Genomic DNA, 15683 nt, shown 5'->3' with positions numbered 1-15683 from the left:
ACGGCAACCTGTCCGACCATGTCTTGATCTCGGAGGGCACGGCACAGCAGTTGCAGTGGTGGCTCACGGACCGCGATTGGGTCACGGGCAAGAGCCTCTCCCTACCCCTACCGGAGCATGTCGTAGTGACGGATGCGTCCCTCCTGGGATGGTGAGGCCATATGGGAGAGGTGGAGATCAGAGGCCTCTGGTCTCCGGCGGAGTCTCGCCTCCACATCAACTTGTTGGAGCTGAGAGCGATCCGACTTGCACTGAAAGCCTTCCTTCCCTCTGTCCGGGGAAGTGTTGTGCAGGTGTTCACGGACAACACCACCGCCATGTGGTATTGCAACAACCAGGGCGGGGTGGGGTCGTGGACCCTTTGTTAGGAGGCTCTGCGCCTCTGGACATGGCTGGAACACCAGGGCATCACCCTGGTGGTTCAACATCTGGCGGGCTCTCTGAACGCCAGAGCAGACGAACTCAGTCGCCGGTGCATGATGGATCACGAATGGCGTCTGAACTCCGAGGTGGCGCAAGGTCTCTTTCAGCAGTGGGGAGAGCCTTGGTTAGATCTATTCGCCACCGACGAGAACGCGCAATGTCAGCAGTTCTGCGCGTTGGAATTTCCAAGGCGGCACTCGCTCGGCGACGCTTTTCGTCGCGAGTGGAGTTGCGGTCTGTTGTACGCCTTTCCGCCTATACCACTTCTGCCCAGAGTGCTGAAGAAGATCAGGCGCAACCGGGCCCAAGTCATCTTGGTGGCTCCGGATTGGGCACGAAGGTACTGGTATCCCGAGCTACTCAGTATGTTGACCGATCCTCCGATTCGTCTGCCCCTTCGGGAGGATCTTCTGTCGCAGCAGCAGGGGACGGTCCTCCACCCGAACCTGTCCAGCCTCCACCTCCATGCGTGGAGATTGAGCGGCGGCAGTTGATGCCATTTGACTTGCCTCCTGAAGTCTGTGATGTCATTCTGGCAGCCAGGCGTCCCTCCGCAAAGACGGTATACGCCTGCCGGTGGAACAAATTTGTGGCATGGTGCACAGCAAAGGCTGTGGATCCCCTTTTTGCCCCTCTTTCTGAGGTTCTCCTCTTTCTTCTTTCTTTGGCCCGGCAGGGCTCTGCCCTGGGCACCTTGAAAGGTTATCTTGCTGCCATCTCTGCCTTCTTACGGCTTACTGATCAGCCCTCTCTTTTCAAGTCCCCTGTAGTGTCACGCTTTCTTAAAGGCATTACTCACACGTTCCCTCCTGTCCCTTTCGTTATGCCTCAGTGGGACTTGAATCTTGTCTTAACATTTCTGATGTGCGCTCCCTTTGAGCCTCTTCACAATTGTCTTCTTCGTCTTCTCACTCTTAAGACTGCTTTCCTGGTAGCCATCACCTCGGCTAGACGGGTGAGTGAGCTCCAGGCTCTATCGTCCAAGCCTCCTGTGGTGTCTATGCATTCATTCTTAGTGCACTTCTTTTACATGTAAATGTTGGAATGTTACTTTGTACTTGCCTAAGTATTCCATGTATTACATATTCGGAATGTTTGGGTTAGAGGATGGATTTGCTTCTCTAGCAGTTGGAGCAGCCACCTTGAGCCGTCTACACCTGTATACCTGTGTATCCTGTTGACTGGAATAAACCCCTATCAAAGAGTGAAGATTCCTTGTCTACTTGAGTTGCTGTACAACATTTCCAAGGAGAACACACTTCACCTCCTTTTCTATCTGTTCATCTGGACAAGGTTGTCCTTCGGCCTCGTCCTTCCTTTCTACCGAAAGTGGTGACCCCCTTTCATCTTGGGAAATCTGTCACCTTGCCCACCTTCTTTCCACCTCCGCATCCTTCCAAAGAGGAAGAGCGGCTCCACCGTCTGGACCCAAAACGTGCGCGCTCCTTTTATTTGGACCGCACGAAACAGTTCCGGGTGGACGACCAGCTTTTCGTTGGCTACGTGGGTGCTAAGAAGGGAAAAGCTGTGCACAAACGGACTATCTCCCGGTGGGTCGTTTTGTGTGTAAAAACCTGTTATTCCTTGGCAAAAAAGGACCCTCCTGTTGGGCTGCGAGCCCATTCTACTCTGGCCACAGCGGCTACTACTGCTTTGGGGCGGGGAGTCCCTTTGCAGGACATCTGTCAGGCGGCGACGTGGGCTTCGCTGCACACGTTTGCCAGGCATTATTGCCTAGACAGCCAAGTCCGGAGGGATGGCTTCTTTGGCCGTTCTGTCCTCCAGGACTTTCTGGTGTGATCTTGGTTCGCAGACCCACCCCCGGGGTTGGTATTGCTTGGGTATCTATTCTAAGGTGAGGAATCTAACTAACGTGTTTCTTTCAGATGAACAAGTTACTTACCTTTGGTATCTGTAAGAAACATTAGTTAGTTAGATTCCTCACCGATCCACCCATCCTCCCCGTTCTGCGAACTGACATCTAGGGTTAAGGCTATCCCTTTCAGGGCCCTAGATTTTTTGGCACCAGTGTCGGTCTCTTGCAGGGCTCTGCGTTCCTGGCGCGGAAAGCTATGTACAAGAACTGACGTCAGCGCGCGAGGGCGGCGTCTAAGTACTCCGACGTCTTTTCGGCGCACGACGCCAACGACGGACGCGGAGCCGCAGACGACGCCTAGCCACGCGCAAGGGGTATTGCTACAAATATCTTCCGGATCCAGTCTGACGCCTGGGGATATTTTAAGGTGAGGAATCCAACTAACTAATGTTTCTTACAGATACATTGTTACCGAAGGTAAGTAACTTGTTCATTACACCAAATTTAACAAAGTTAGACCTTTATTAAGAAAGTGTGTGTTTTCAGGATTTGGTTTAAATCCATTCACTCTTTTTCTAGAAATTGGCATTAAGCGAGGTTCTTGGGATGTACTTGAAAGGGGTTTTTAAAAAAAAAGGTATATCTGGATGGTTGGTCCCACAGAGGTCATGAGTAGACTAGATGGTGCTGTAAACTTTAAAAAAAAAAAAAAAAAAAAAAGAGTATGATCTGATTAGTCTGGGACAGAGCAATTTGCTTGCTGGCCGCAACTTGAACAGAAATGTTGTGCGCGCCATAACCAGACATTGGGACACAGTCCTCAGGTCATGAACTTGAATTAAAAAAATAAATATATGGGGGCATGGTAGAGGTAACCTGACCCCCTGAGGAAGTGACTCTCAGGAACTCCCGACCCCCCAGCTAAAAATAAATAATCATAGCATAGTATACCCGTGGGGCCCAGGACAACGCTCCAGTGAGGTACCTCCCATGGTACAACTTGACCTATGCCCTGCACCCAACCCCACTGAGGATACCAATCCCAGGTCCGTGTGGCCAAAGGGGATTGTCCGGAGGGCTTTGCCCAACCTTCATCAGACAAACTGCCCCGCTGCGCACATTCTTTGGCTCTGCAAAGTGTGGCTGCTGAGGCCTAACTGGGCCGATTTCATTTTCCTTTTCGTTTTGTAATAAGGGGTAGAGTGGGAAAGTAATTTTTCATTTTATCTCCCATAGGAAAGTTTACGAATGCCTACGATTAACACCAAACTTGGACTTTGCTCATAGTGTTCTTTCACTGGTTTGGTCTAAATTTGTTAAGTAGTTTAGGTGGTGATACCATCTAAAAAGTTGTTGAGCAAGTTTTCAAGGGGTAAAGCTTGCCAAGTCATTACTCTCCAATCCTGTATCACATTTTGAACTTTAAGACATGGGATTAGCTGAATATTTCTTTATTTTTAACATCTTGAAATTGGAGGTGATAGCGACTTGTGAGTTTTGTGCTTTGGAAAAACAAATCTATGGTCATGGAGCGCCATCCCCCAAGTGACTCACCCTAGAGGAGTGCTCGGGGTAAACTAAAGTAAAAAACTCAAGGTCCACAACAGGGGGATAAACTCTGAAAATGGCACAAGTCATGATTCAAAGGAAATTGTGAGCAGCTGTTTTAGGTTCTGGATTTCACTGGCATTTTGTTAGTGACTTGCAAATGACTTACTCTAGAGTTTCAGGCAGTGTGTTGAGGGGAACAAAAAATAAACACAAGCAAAGCCGGACAGTGGAGTGTCTGTGGGGTGTTGAATTTAGAACCAGGTTGCCTGCCATCTCCTGCTGTGCACGGCAAAAGGTGGTGTGCAGTGTGGGAGGGCTGGTAGGAGGTTGGCTGTGTGCACTGAAAGTTCACTGATGGCAAGGGGTTGGGCTCAGGGCCTGGTTGTTGGCCAGACCCTTTACATCCCCTGGGGCGCACAGCTGAAGCCCATGTACAGTGACGTATGGGTGATGTGAGCTGGTTGGGCACAAATTTTCCCATAGGAAATTTTGGGAAGCGGTACAGAAAAAACGACTGAATGGAATTGCACCAAATTTGACAGAAAGAGCTTTTTTGAAAGTGTGCTTTTTGTTAATTGGTGTAATTCTGGTTTAAAGAGGTGCTTGGGGGGGGGGTCAACAACAATGGAATGATAAACGACAATGGATAAAGACTGTTAGTGACTGCTCTCGTGATGCACAGAAAATCAAAATTCATAATATCAGAATGACAGCACTTTGATGGGGCAAAATTACAGAACCTCAAGACAGAGAAGTCATTTGTCTTATAATCAAAATCATGTTCCACCCCCTGGTAAACGCGGAAGATAGGTCTGAGCCAGCTTCAGACACAGTCAAGAAGAAATGGAGACCCATTTGTGAAGAGCAGTGAAACATGCCTGGGGACTAAGCCAAGGAAGAGGAAAGAATCGATAAGACAAGACACCAAAGCTTCTGAAGACAGGAAGGCAGCAAAAAAACTCATGGAGACCAAATCTGAGAGGCTGCATGGGAAATAAAAGCAACAGTACATAGAAGCAAACCGAGCAACTCAAAGAATGAAAAGAGTAGGCAAGCGGACATACATGGATAATCTTGCAGGCCAAGCAGAGAAGGAAGCCAGTAGAGGAACGGTGGAAAATCTTCAAGATTACAAAGATAGAGGTAAATCGTGTGCAGCATCCCCATCAAGGACAGGCAAGGCAGACTACTCACAACAGAGAAAAGAGGCAGCATGCTGAGCACTTCAAAGAAGTCTTGAACAGACCATAACCAACAAACGAAGCAGACATCCAAGAAGCAGAGTCAGACTTGGATATGAACACCGCCCCACTGGAGAAAGAAAGAATTGTCACTGCCATCGGATCTCTCAAGAATGGAAAAGCTCTTGGCCAAGATAACCTGAATGCACAAATGTTCAAGGTAGACCCTGAACCATCAGCCAAGATTCTCCAGCCACTGGTACATCGATTTGGGAGGGAAAGAGTACCAGATGACTAAAATCGATGCATAATCTTCAAGATTCCTAAAAAAGGAAGCATTAACCAACTGTAACAAATGGTGTGAAATCACCCTTCTGTCAATCCAGAGCTAGATCCTGGCAAAATCCTTATACAGCGAATTTCTGATGCTGTGGACAAGCAGTTAAGAAAAAAAACAGGCTGGGTTCCTCAAAGGGCACAGGGTGTGTTGATCAGATACTTAATCTATGCAGCATCATAGAACAGTGCTTTGAGTGGCAGAGACAGATATACATCAACTTCATTGATTGTGAGAAAGCCTTTGACAGTATCCATTGGGACAGCCTATAGGGGCATACCGAGAGCCTATGGCATACAGTATCTGATAGTTCACCTTATTAAGAGCTTCTATGATAATTTTACCTGCAAGGTAGGAGATAGTGAGTATAGCTTCGAAGTCAAGACTGGTGTGAGACAGGGTTACGTGATGTCAGTGTTGCTCTTCAATCTAGTCATCGACTGGGACAACTGCGACGCACAACTGAAAACCAAGCCAGAGGCATCAGATAAACCTTATTCTCTACCGTGGAGGAGCTTGACTATGCACATGACCCACCCTTACTCTCTCACACATACCAGCACATGCAGGAAAAGACGTCTCATTTAAACATCTTTGCAAAGCAAGTGGGCCTGTAGATCAACACGAAGCAAACCGAAGTAATGCCACTCAATATCCCAAGCACAGCACCAATCAAGGTGAATGGAGAGGACTTAGCCATGACTGAAGAGTTCTCCTAACTAGGCAGTGCTATCAGACATGATATAGGGGCAGGCAGTGACATCAAGAATACAATGTGTGGAGGTCACCTCACTAGAGCACCAACATCAAACTGAGGCTTTGCCAGAGCTACTTTCTGCCTACACTCTTTTATGGATCAGAATGCTGGCAGATGATGAAAGGGACGTGTTGTTATCTTTAACGGCATGCCGTCTTGCCCAATGCTGTCGCCGTAGTGCCCGATGGAATCTTGGTGTGGGATGGAATGCCACGAAGCCTATGGTGACAGTTGGGCATGAGCAGGCGAGGGAGCTTCACGCTTGTGGCTGATAAAAATAAAGCTTCATAAAAAAGCTTAGTGGAGAAGAGCAGCATCATTACAATTTGGCGATGATCGCCTGGTATGCCATGCTTCAGCCACAGTGAGGTCTAATCCAGAGTGTAAATCACAAAACCTCCAGACTCTTGATGTTGTGCAAGGATATCAGGACATCACCAAACTATCAGCCTTCAACATCAATAACCTGAGAAGAACCTTGTGCACTTTCTGGTTGTAAACCATCTCCAACCAGGAACTGCTCACCAATTGCATGCAAGAAAGAAAGCACGGACACCAACATCAGAAAAAGATAAATATGGATCAGACACACCATCGAAAAGAACAAGACTCCATCACAAGAATAGCTCTCCACTGGAAGGCAGGCCAACAAAAAACTGTAGTTGAACTGTTTAAACATAAACAAAGACTCTGAACCGCAGCTAGGACACTGTACAGAAACTGGACTGAGACAGACCGAAGTGAAGGTCCTTAGTTACTGCCATACATGCCAGTCGTCTAAACAGACGGTAAGTCAGTCAGGGTTGTCACTAAGGGGGTTAAAAAGATAGGCATATGCAAACTGTTGGTGTCCAGATATGCTCTGATGGGCACGTTAAAGGATACTAGTCAATCCTGATTGGCTGGCCACAACCTGAACAATGTTGTTGCAGCCATTACAGGACTCGAGGAAATATAAGTGGGTATGGTGAGAACAAAATGACCCCAGGAGGCCTGTGGAGGGAGGCTCCATTAGAATTGTCCTTGATTGGCTGGCCACAGCATGGACAACCTGTTATGGTAATCGTTCTTGAACTTGGGACATGGTTCCCACTGAAATGCATTGTAGCGAATGCCAGGTTTTGAGGGTCACAAAAAGGAGCACACATAAAGGGTGATAACAGATTTTAGCCACAATAGAAATCATCTGTTGATACTAATTTTAGGAATTGTGGTGTGTTCCAAGGTAATTTTACCCTATGAAAAAATGCTGACTCTCTACTGGGATTTGATGAATTATGTTTGAAAGAAAACTATTCTCTCATGATTACTTCAAAGAAGTTATGGAAGGTGCTCGAAGTTAAAATGAGAATACATTTTCTAGAAGTACACACTATCTTTCTAACCCTTATGAGAACAAAGTCTTATATTATGAGAGAAACCTGTTCTTTCAACAGCAGCAGCAGCCTGTCGGCGGATTCCCCAATGTGCTACTGCAGGTGTCCATGGTCTTATAACGAGCCACTAGAGCACTACCATTCTCTATTCATGACAAAACTGTGGCACACCTGAAGCCATCGTGATGGAATCAAAGTTGTAAAACTTAAAGAATTTACTTTAGAAATGAACAAAAGTGAGTGGATTTGTTTTGCCATAAAAATGATGGTTAGTGCTTTAGAAAGCTAAAATAAGGACACGTTTTCCAGGAGTTCTTGCGTATCCTTCTCATCCATTTAAGTAAAGCATTCAAACTTGCGGGGTGAAACATGCTCTTCCAACACCATTAGTAGCTACTCACTTAACTCCATAGTAATTAACGGCAGTTTCCCCACAATGTTCTAAGGAACAACTATATCACTAGCATTCTGTATTTCTGACAAAGTGTGGCTCGCCTGAAGCCATCTTGATGGATTCTAAGCGGTTTAAACTGAAAGCATTTCCTACAGAGGATACTGCAGTAAATTTTTAAAAATGAAGGGATTTTTTTGTTAGTCAAGAAATAATGGCTCGTGCTCTAGAAAGCTAAAATGAGGACATGTTTTCTCAAATATCATCCTCATCCATATCTGTAAAACATTCTGGCTTGCAAACTGAAACGTACGCTCAACACCAGCAACAGTCGGTCAGTTGACTCCCTAGTAATCCACTGCAGCGTCACCAGAGTTCTAATGAACACACAAAGCGCTAGCATTTTGTTTTCAACATGTCAACTCCATTTGTTGAAATAGGTGCTATTGAATTTAAAGCCTATCCTGAAGAGCAAGCTGAAGTAAATGAGTACTCTGATGTTCATGCAGGCATGACACTAGAGGTGTCAAAATGTGAAGGGAGGTGTGGCTTTTTAGTAAAATGTGGCATAATATCTTTTTGAAGGAGCTCAAAGCCAGTTTGAGAGAGAGGTCTACATAAGTACAATACCCCCTTTCCACATCGGTTTAGAGTGCAGCTACTCGCAGAAACAATTCCGCGGATCATAGTGAACCTTCAAAAGGAAAACTTAGCACACTCAGGAGCTCTTCTTTCAATGGTTTGTTTTAAAAACGCCATCAACTGACAAAAGCCTTTCGGCCTACACGGCCTTTACAAATGATGGAAAGGTAGACGCTGACATTGACAGCCGTTCAAAACATTTTACTACCGGCAGAGAGTGTATGACAATCAACTACAGACTTCTATATCAATTACAGCTTTGTAGAATGTAAATGGGGCTGCCATTTTAAAGATCTTCATCTTCCCATACTCTAGGTTCCATATTGCATAATTCTGCAACTAACCAGTAATGATATATATATATATATATATATATATATATATATTTTCCATTATTGTTATACCATCGGCATACATTGCGAAAAAACTATACCTCTTATTCTTAATGAAATATTTCATATTTTATTTCTTTACACCCAAAATGGGCTTGGATAAAGTGTCTTAAGGGCTGATGTAAATTTTTAAATTATCTTTGATAGTAACTTCGTGCACTAAACCCCAAGTGATTCATTTTATTAGGCCCTGAATGGGCTAGAGTAGAGTGCCTCAGTGCCATTGTAAACTTAACTGATATTTCATAGTGACTTTATGCGCAAACAGTCCCAAAGGAATTATTCTCTTGAATATACCAATCCTAATACAGTCCTTCCTTGACCTTTAATATCCCCTAATTCATTTCATTACACCCTGTATGGGCTTGGGTAAAGTGTTACTTAATGACTAATATTACATACAGTGACTTCATGTACAGGCAAAGCCAAAAGGAATGGTTTCCTTCAATACAATTGTCTTAAAATAGTCTCTCCTTGACCTTAAAACTCCCTGATTTCTTCCATTGGACCCTGAATGGGCTCAGTTAAAGTGTCCAAGTGTGAATGTAAACTTATCATATTATGTATACATGGATAGTGTGCTCAATTTTCCTTTTGGAGAGTGTGTGTGTGTGTGTGTGTGTGTGTGTGTGTGTGTGTGTGTGTGTGTGTGTGTGTGTGTGTGTGTGTGTGTGTGTGTGTGTGTGTGTGTGTGTGTGTGTGTGTGTGTGTGTGTGTGTGTGTGTGTGTGTGTGTGTGTGTGTGTGTGTGTGTGTGTGTGTGTGTGTGTGTGTGTGTGTGTGTGTGTGTGTGTGTGTGTGTGTGTGTGTGTGTGTGTGTGTGTGTGTGTGTGTATGTATGTATGTATATATATATATATATATATATATATATATATATATATATATATTCACTGAAAAAACCATAGGTTTCAGGGGTGTTATAGTTAGCTGGACTTTTCACTTGTACAAAACCATTCAAATTCCCCCGTTATAGTTAGTTCAGCTAACTATAACTCGCGCGCCCGCAATGCACTGCTGATGACGTCACATATTACATCACTCATGACATGGTCAGTGACATCACTCATGACATCACTGATGACATCTCAAATGACATCACTGATGACATCATCCAGTGAATGTGTGTTTTTCTGAAAATTAAATGTTTTATATATGTATATCTCAAGGTCGATGGAAGAATAAATGGGTATATAAGTGTCTAAATGGATGATTTTGTTTTTGAAAAATTGATTGTGTAACTGACTGATTAAGTGTATCATAGTGAATACATGGCTTAGTGAGTAATGTTTAAATATGTAAATATCTGTATCAGTCTCTCACTTTGTGTATAAGTGGTTGCATGGGTTGGTGAGTAGCTACATGGGTGTCTATATAGGTTATTAGTTGGTTTTTTGAGTATCAGTCTGAGTGTCTGCATGGTTCGGTGGGGGGTATTACGTAGTGCATAGTTGCATGAATGAGTGACTCACTGTTTGTATGTGTTGAAGACAGCATGTGTGCAGGACTGCATGGGTGGATGAGTGTGTGTATGGGTGTGTTAGTGAGTGAATGACTGTCTCAATAGTGTCTTTATGAGTAACTACATATGTTTTAAACTAGTGTATGTGACTATTGGTGTATATAAGTGAGTATATGTGAGAGTGAGAGATTGAAAGAGTTTCTGTATGAATAAGTATGTGTTTCTATAAGTGATTGTTTAAAAGGCTAAGTATGTGTAAGTTTCCGTAGAAGTAAGTGTGGTGGTGTGTGTATAACTGTATATGCAAATAAATGTATGTTTGATTCTTTATTAGCATGAGTGACTATGTGTGTGAGTAACTCTATGGATGAGTGGCATTGTGTAACAGGATGTATAGGTGTATGAGTACATATGATGAGTGAATACATGTATGAGTGACTGTATAGGACTGTTGGTGAATGAGTGGATGTGTATGTGGATCTTAGAATTACTGAAGAGGTTGTTGTAACTGGTATTGGTATGTCCATTGTTTTGAAAAGTTTAGTCTCTATTTTTGAATGTGTGTATCAAAGGTTATATTAGGGTGAGAGGAGGTCTGCCACTCTATCACAAGGATGATGTCATCAGTGATGTCATTTGAGATGTCATCAGTGATGTCATGAGTGATGTCACTGACCATGTCATGAGTGATGTAATATGTGACGTCATCAGCAGTGCATTGCGGGCGCGCGAGTTAGAGTTAGCTGAACTAACTATAACGGGGGAATTTGAATGGTTTTGTACAAGTGAAAAGTCCAGCTAACTATAACACCCCTGAAACCTATGGTTTTTTCAGTGAATTTCTGAGGTTTTTTAAATGCTAATTCCTAACTATGCCTACAGAGATAGGACATGTGAAGAAAGAAGAAAAAATGCACAGAAAGAAAAAAAAGAAGTGCAGAAAGAAGCAACAGAAGTCCTCAAAGACGAAGAAAAGTGCAGGAAGAAGGATAACGTGCAGAAAGAACAAAAAGAAGAGCAGAAAGAAGCCTTGTTGCAAAATCATCCTGTACCCTCAACTTTTTCAGACGGATACCGGTGGTAACTGAGTCTGACTAACCAGTCCTAGAGCCAGTGCTATGTTAAAAGACACTTAGAATACAGTGGAAACACCTACATACACTAGGGAACATTATGCGTTGGGGTCCCCCTGTGATTAGCATCACCTCCTCTGTAAGCCCCTAGTATATAATAGGGCAGGGGGATTAAAACTACCTCTTAAAACAGGCCACAGGGCGTTTTTGCACACGTTAACTCAGGCCCCGTCTCCTCCCTTCACCACTGTGTAAACACGCCCTGTGCCCATTTTTAGTTGGGAGATTAAGTTCATTTGAATCCTGAGGGTCCCTAGGGTCCCTAGGGTCCAACTAGCCCACTAGGTACCTCCAGTAAGTGCCACAGAGCTGCGTTGCAGAGAGGTGTAAAAAGTGGCACGGCCTGGACCACCTCTCTGCAATGCAGCTCCGTGGCGCTTACTGGAAGCACTTGGTGGGCTAGTTAGCCCCCAGGGGCCCTCAGTATTGAAGGAAAATTATATCCCCAATTTAAAACGTGCCATAGTGCATGTTTGCACACGTCACCTCAGGCCCCTTCCCCTCCCTTCCCCACTGTGTAAACGCGCCCTGTGGCTGTTCTAAGTTGAGCGATTAAGTCCCCTTGAATCCTAAGGGTCCCTAGGGTCAAACTAGACCACTAGGTACCTCCAGTAAGTGCCACAGAGCTGCGTTGCAGAGAGGTGTAAAAAGGGGCTTGGCCTCAGAACACCTGTCTGCAGCGCAGCTCCCTGGTGCATACTGGAGATGCCTGTTGGGCTAGTTGGCCCTCAGGGACCCTCAGTATTGAAGAGGAATTAATTCCCCAACTTACAACTCGCCAGGGGGTGCGTTTGCAGAGTGCTGCAAGGAGGGGGCGTGGCCTCCGGCACGATGCCAGTCTTTTATTTATTTTAATTTTTTAAGAAGGGGGGCTGTGTGGTTCCCCTTCTTATTCTAATTTATTGGCCCTGATGACCCCATCCCCCAGGGCCTGTCTCCTAATTATATTTTTTTTACCCCAATCCCCAGGGCCGGCCACTGTTTTTTATTATTTTTAAAAAATATATATTTATAGACACACCTAGGACATGCTGGACAAACCGTACGTACCTATCACCATGACGATTTGCGTGATATTCATTAAAAGGCGACTATGCATACAATGAATCCACGTGGAATGTATTTACACCACTAGTGAAGCTCTGACATGTCTGATGCCCTACCGTGCCTAATCCCGGTAGACACCCTTGTCGTTTATGTATACAAACATGGGTAGCTATCGACGGGCACATTTAATACACATGCACACCAAGCCATTCAAAGGGGATTCGACAAAAATTCGACAAACTATGCAAGAAACCCCCCTCACGGTTAATAAAACACACATCCACTGCCGGATGTGTAATACTTTTTATTTTACTCTATGGAAACGGGACGAACATCACTTGAGAGTCACAGCGCGCTCCTGGCAGAGCCCAATGCTGTGTTACACCCACCATTGCCTGCTGAGTGCCACACACCTCTGTGTTGTATTCCACTAGCTAGTGCATATGCTATGACACTCTCTAGCCCATGTGCACTGTAACACCACCCCGTGAATATGTCATGCCACACTTGTCTTCGCACCGGTTATATTGCCCCATCTAACGTGCCTTCCTCGATGCCTATGTTATAACGCACAGTGCTATGCCATACATATTACAATCTGGGATCCATATCTTTGTCACAGTGCATATGCAACGTTACACTCCCCAGCACATATTTTATATTACAACTTTAGAGACTAGTTAGGTTACACAACACTGCCCTGTGCATATTACACTCCAAGGCGCATATCGCATAGCACGCGCTAGTGCCTGTGCTATCTCGCGCTCTCCAATGAATCTGTCATTGCGCACAATGTATTGCATATTATATTTCACGCCCGGTTCATCTTATATCACACTTTTTGGTGCATAGTTTATACCATACACTATATCTAGTTTTCATTTTCAATCGTGCTCTCAGGACTATGTTCTATATAACACTGTGTTCACCTACCCTTTTCACAGGCATTACATTTTGCGATAGGGGGTGGAGGGTCAGGGGGTGTTTCTGCCAAGTGAGCCCGGAGTCACAGTCACAAACGTCCTCTTCTTCCTGAATAAAAGTGAGATTATGCTGCATACTTGTTCATATTTTAAGTAGTTCGCACAGACACACGTTTTAAAAACAATAAAGTTCCTAATACCCGCCTTCTCTGAACAGTTAGCTTGCTGCCCCATCCCCCTCCTCCCTATCCTCTGTTGTGTGAATCCATGGACTAGCCTCCTCCCTCCTGCCATGCATGGTCTGATGTGCTGCCACTGCCCTCAATTTAGTATGATGTACCAGTCCACTCCTCCTGCCCTCCATTGCCCAATTCTATGCCCCATCATTGACCTCCTGCTTAAACTCTGTGCTTAGCTTGCTACCCCTATTCTCCTTCCCCCTGCCCTCCGATGTCTTTGTGCATGCCCCTGCTCCATCCTTTTTGCCCACCATGTTCCATGGACCTGCCACTCCTATCTACTCTGAGTGTTCTGTTGAGCTGCCACTCCCCTCCCACCTGCCTAGCATTGTCAGATGACTGTAACCTCTCCCTGCCACCTCCACCCTGCCTGTCCACATGCCATGCCCCTATCCTCTTCCTCCTGTCCTACATGGTCCATTGTACTGCCACACCCTTCTGCCCTCCCTGGTCTGTGGTGCTGCAACTGCTCCTCCTGCCTGCCCCGTGCGGTTTGTTGTGAAGCCCCTTCCCCTGAACTTTCTTGTCTGTGCACAGGTCCTGACCCTCCCTTCTATCCTCCATCGTGTTTTGTGCATGCCCCTGCACCCTCCTTCTTGCCCATCATAGCCATTGTGCTACCACTAACCCTCCCACTTGCCATGCATGGTCTTCTGTGCTGCCATGGCCCCTCCCACCTTCCCTGTGTGGTCAGTTAGCTGCCCCTGAACCCCTCCCACCTTCCCTCCATGGTCTGTGTGTATGCCATCACAGTCTCACTGTTGCTCTTCATGGTGTGTCTTGCTTCCAGTACCCATCCTGCCTGACCTCCATGGCTATCTTGCTGCTCCTGTCGTGCCCCCTTGCCCCCAGCCCTCTGTTTACATGTGCAGACCCCTACTCCCTCCCTCCTGGCTTGTCTGTTCCATTGTAATGCCCCTGATCCATCCCTCCTGCCCTTTATGGTCTGTTATGCTGCAGCTTTCTCTCCTGTCTGTCCATTATGGTCGTGCCTCTTGCCCCTCTGTTCTCTGTTGTCCCTGTGCAAGGTCCTGTCCCCTCCCTCTTGCTTTCTATGGATTGTTGTGCTGCACTCCCGTCCCGCATGCCCTGTGTGGTGTATTGTGCTGCTGCAAACCCTGATGCCTGCCCTGCAGGGTCAGTTTGGTGCACCTCTCCATGTCCCTCCTGTCCTCTGTTATCCAAGTCCATGTCCCTACCCCATTTCCTTCCATGATCCAATGTACCATACTTGCGAACATTTTGAACTTGGTAAGAGGGAGATTTTGAAAAAAAAACTGGGGTATTGATTTTCCCCTTTGAGTTACATTGAAAAAGAGGAGATTGTAGACAGGAGACAGATAAAATAAAGCCCATTTGAGCTTAAAAACATTGGACGTTTCCTGGCTGAATCGGGTCTGTTGGCATGTATGGTTGTACTACCACTGCCTCTTCCTTCTGCCCACTATGGTCTATTACATTGCCACAGCCTCTCTTGCAAGTCCTGTATTGTTGGTTTGTTGCCCCTGCCGCCCTTTCCACTGCCCTCCATAGTCTGTTGTGCTGCCACGGCCCTTCCTGCCTGCTCAGTGTGGTTAAATTGTTGCCTTTGCACCCTCCTACCTGCCTTCAATTTTCAGAGTCCGTGCCCCTGGCCTCTGCCTCTCAACAGTATCCTAATGAACAACTAGATTGCTAACATTCTATATTTATTACAAAAGTGTGGAGCGCCTGACGTCATCTTGATGTAATCAAAACTGTAATACCTAGAGCATTTCCTTTAGAAATTACATATATGAGAGGGTCTTATTGGCATCAAAATTATGGTTAGTGCTCTAAAAGACTAAAATAAGGACATATTTTCTGAGTTTTCAAATAGCGAGAAAGCACTTTTAAATTATTTGTTACCTTTGTTTTTTTTATCCAGTTGACCACTTGATTAAATGTGGCACTTAGAGGAGAGGATGTGGTGTTACTTCCAGAACTGCAGACTTTGCAACTGGGGAACCAGGTTGGAGTTTCTGCTTCAGCTCGA

General features: G+C 45.3%; 1 protein-coding gene across 1 annotated transcript in view; it reads left to right on the top strand.

Annotated features, from left to right (window-relative positions):
* Positions 1 to 15683, top strand: part of DSTYK (dual serine/threonine and tyrosine protein kinase) — a 665420-nt gene that overhangs the window by 416177 nt on the left and 233560 nt on the right. The gene's annotated exons all lie outside the window — the stretch shown is intronic.

Source organism: Triturus cristatus, chromosome 1_1 (assembly GCF_964204655.1).
Source record: "Triturus cristatus chromosome 1_1, aTriCri1.1, whole genome shotgun sequence".
NCBI classification, from domain to species: domain Eukaryota; kingdom Metazoa; phylum Chordata; class Amphibia; order Caudata; family Salamandridae; genus Triturus; species Triturus cristatus.
This window is presented reverse-complemented; position numbering and strand designations above follow the sequence as displayed.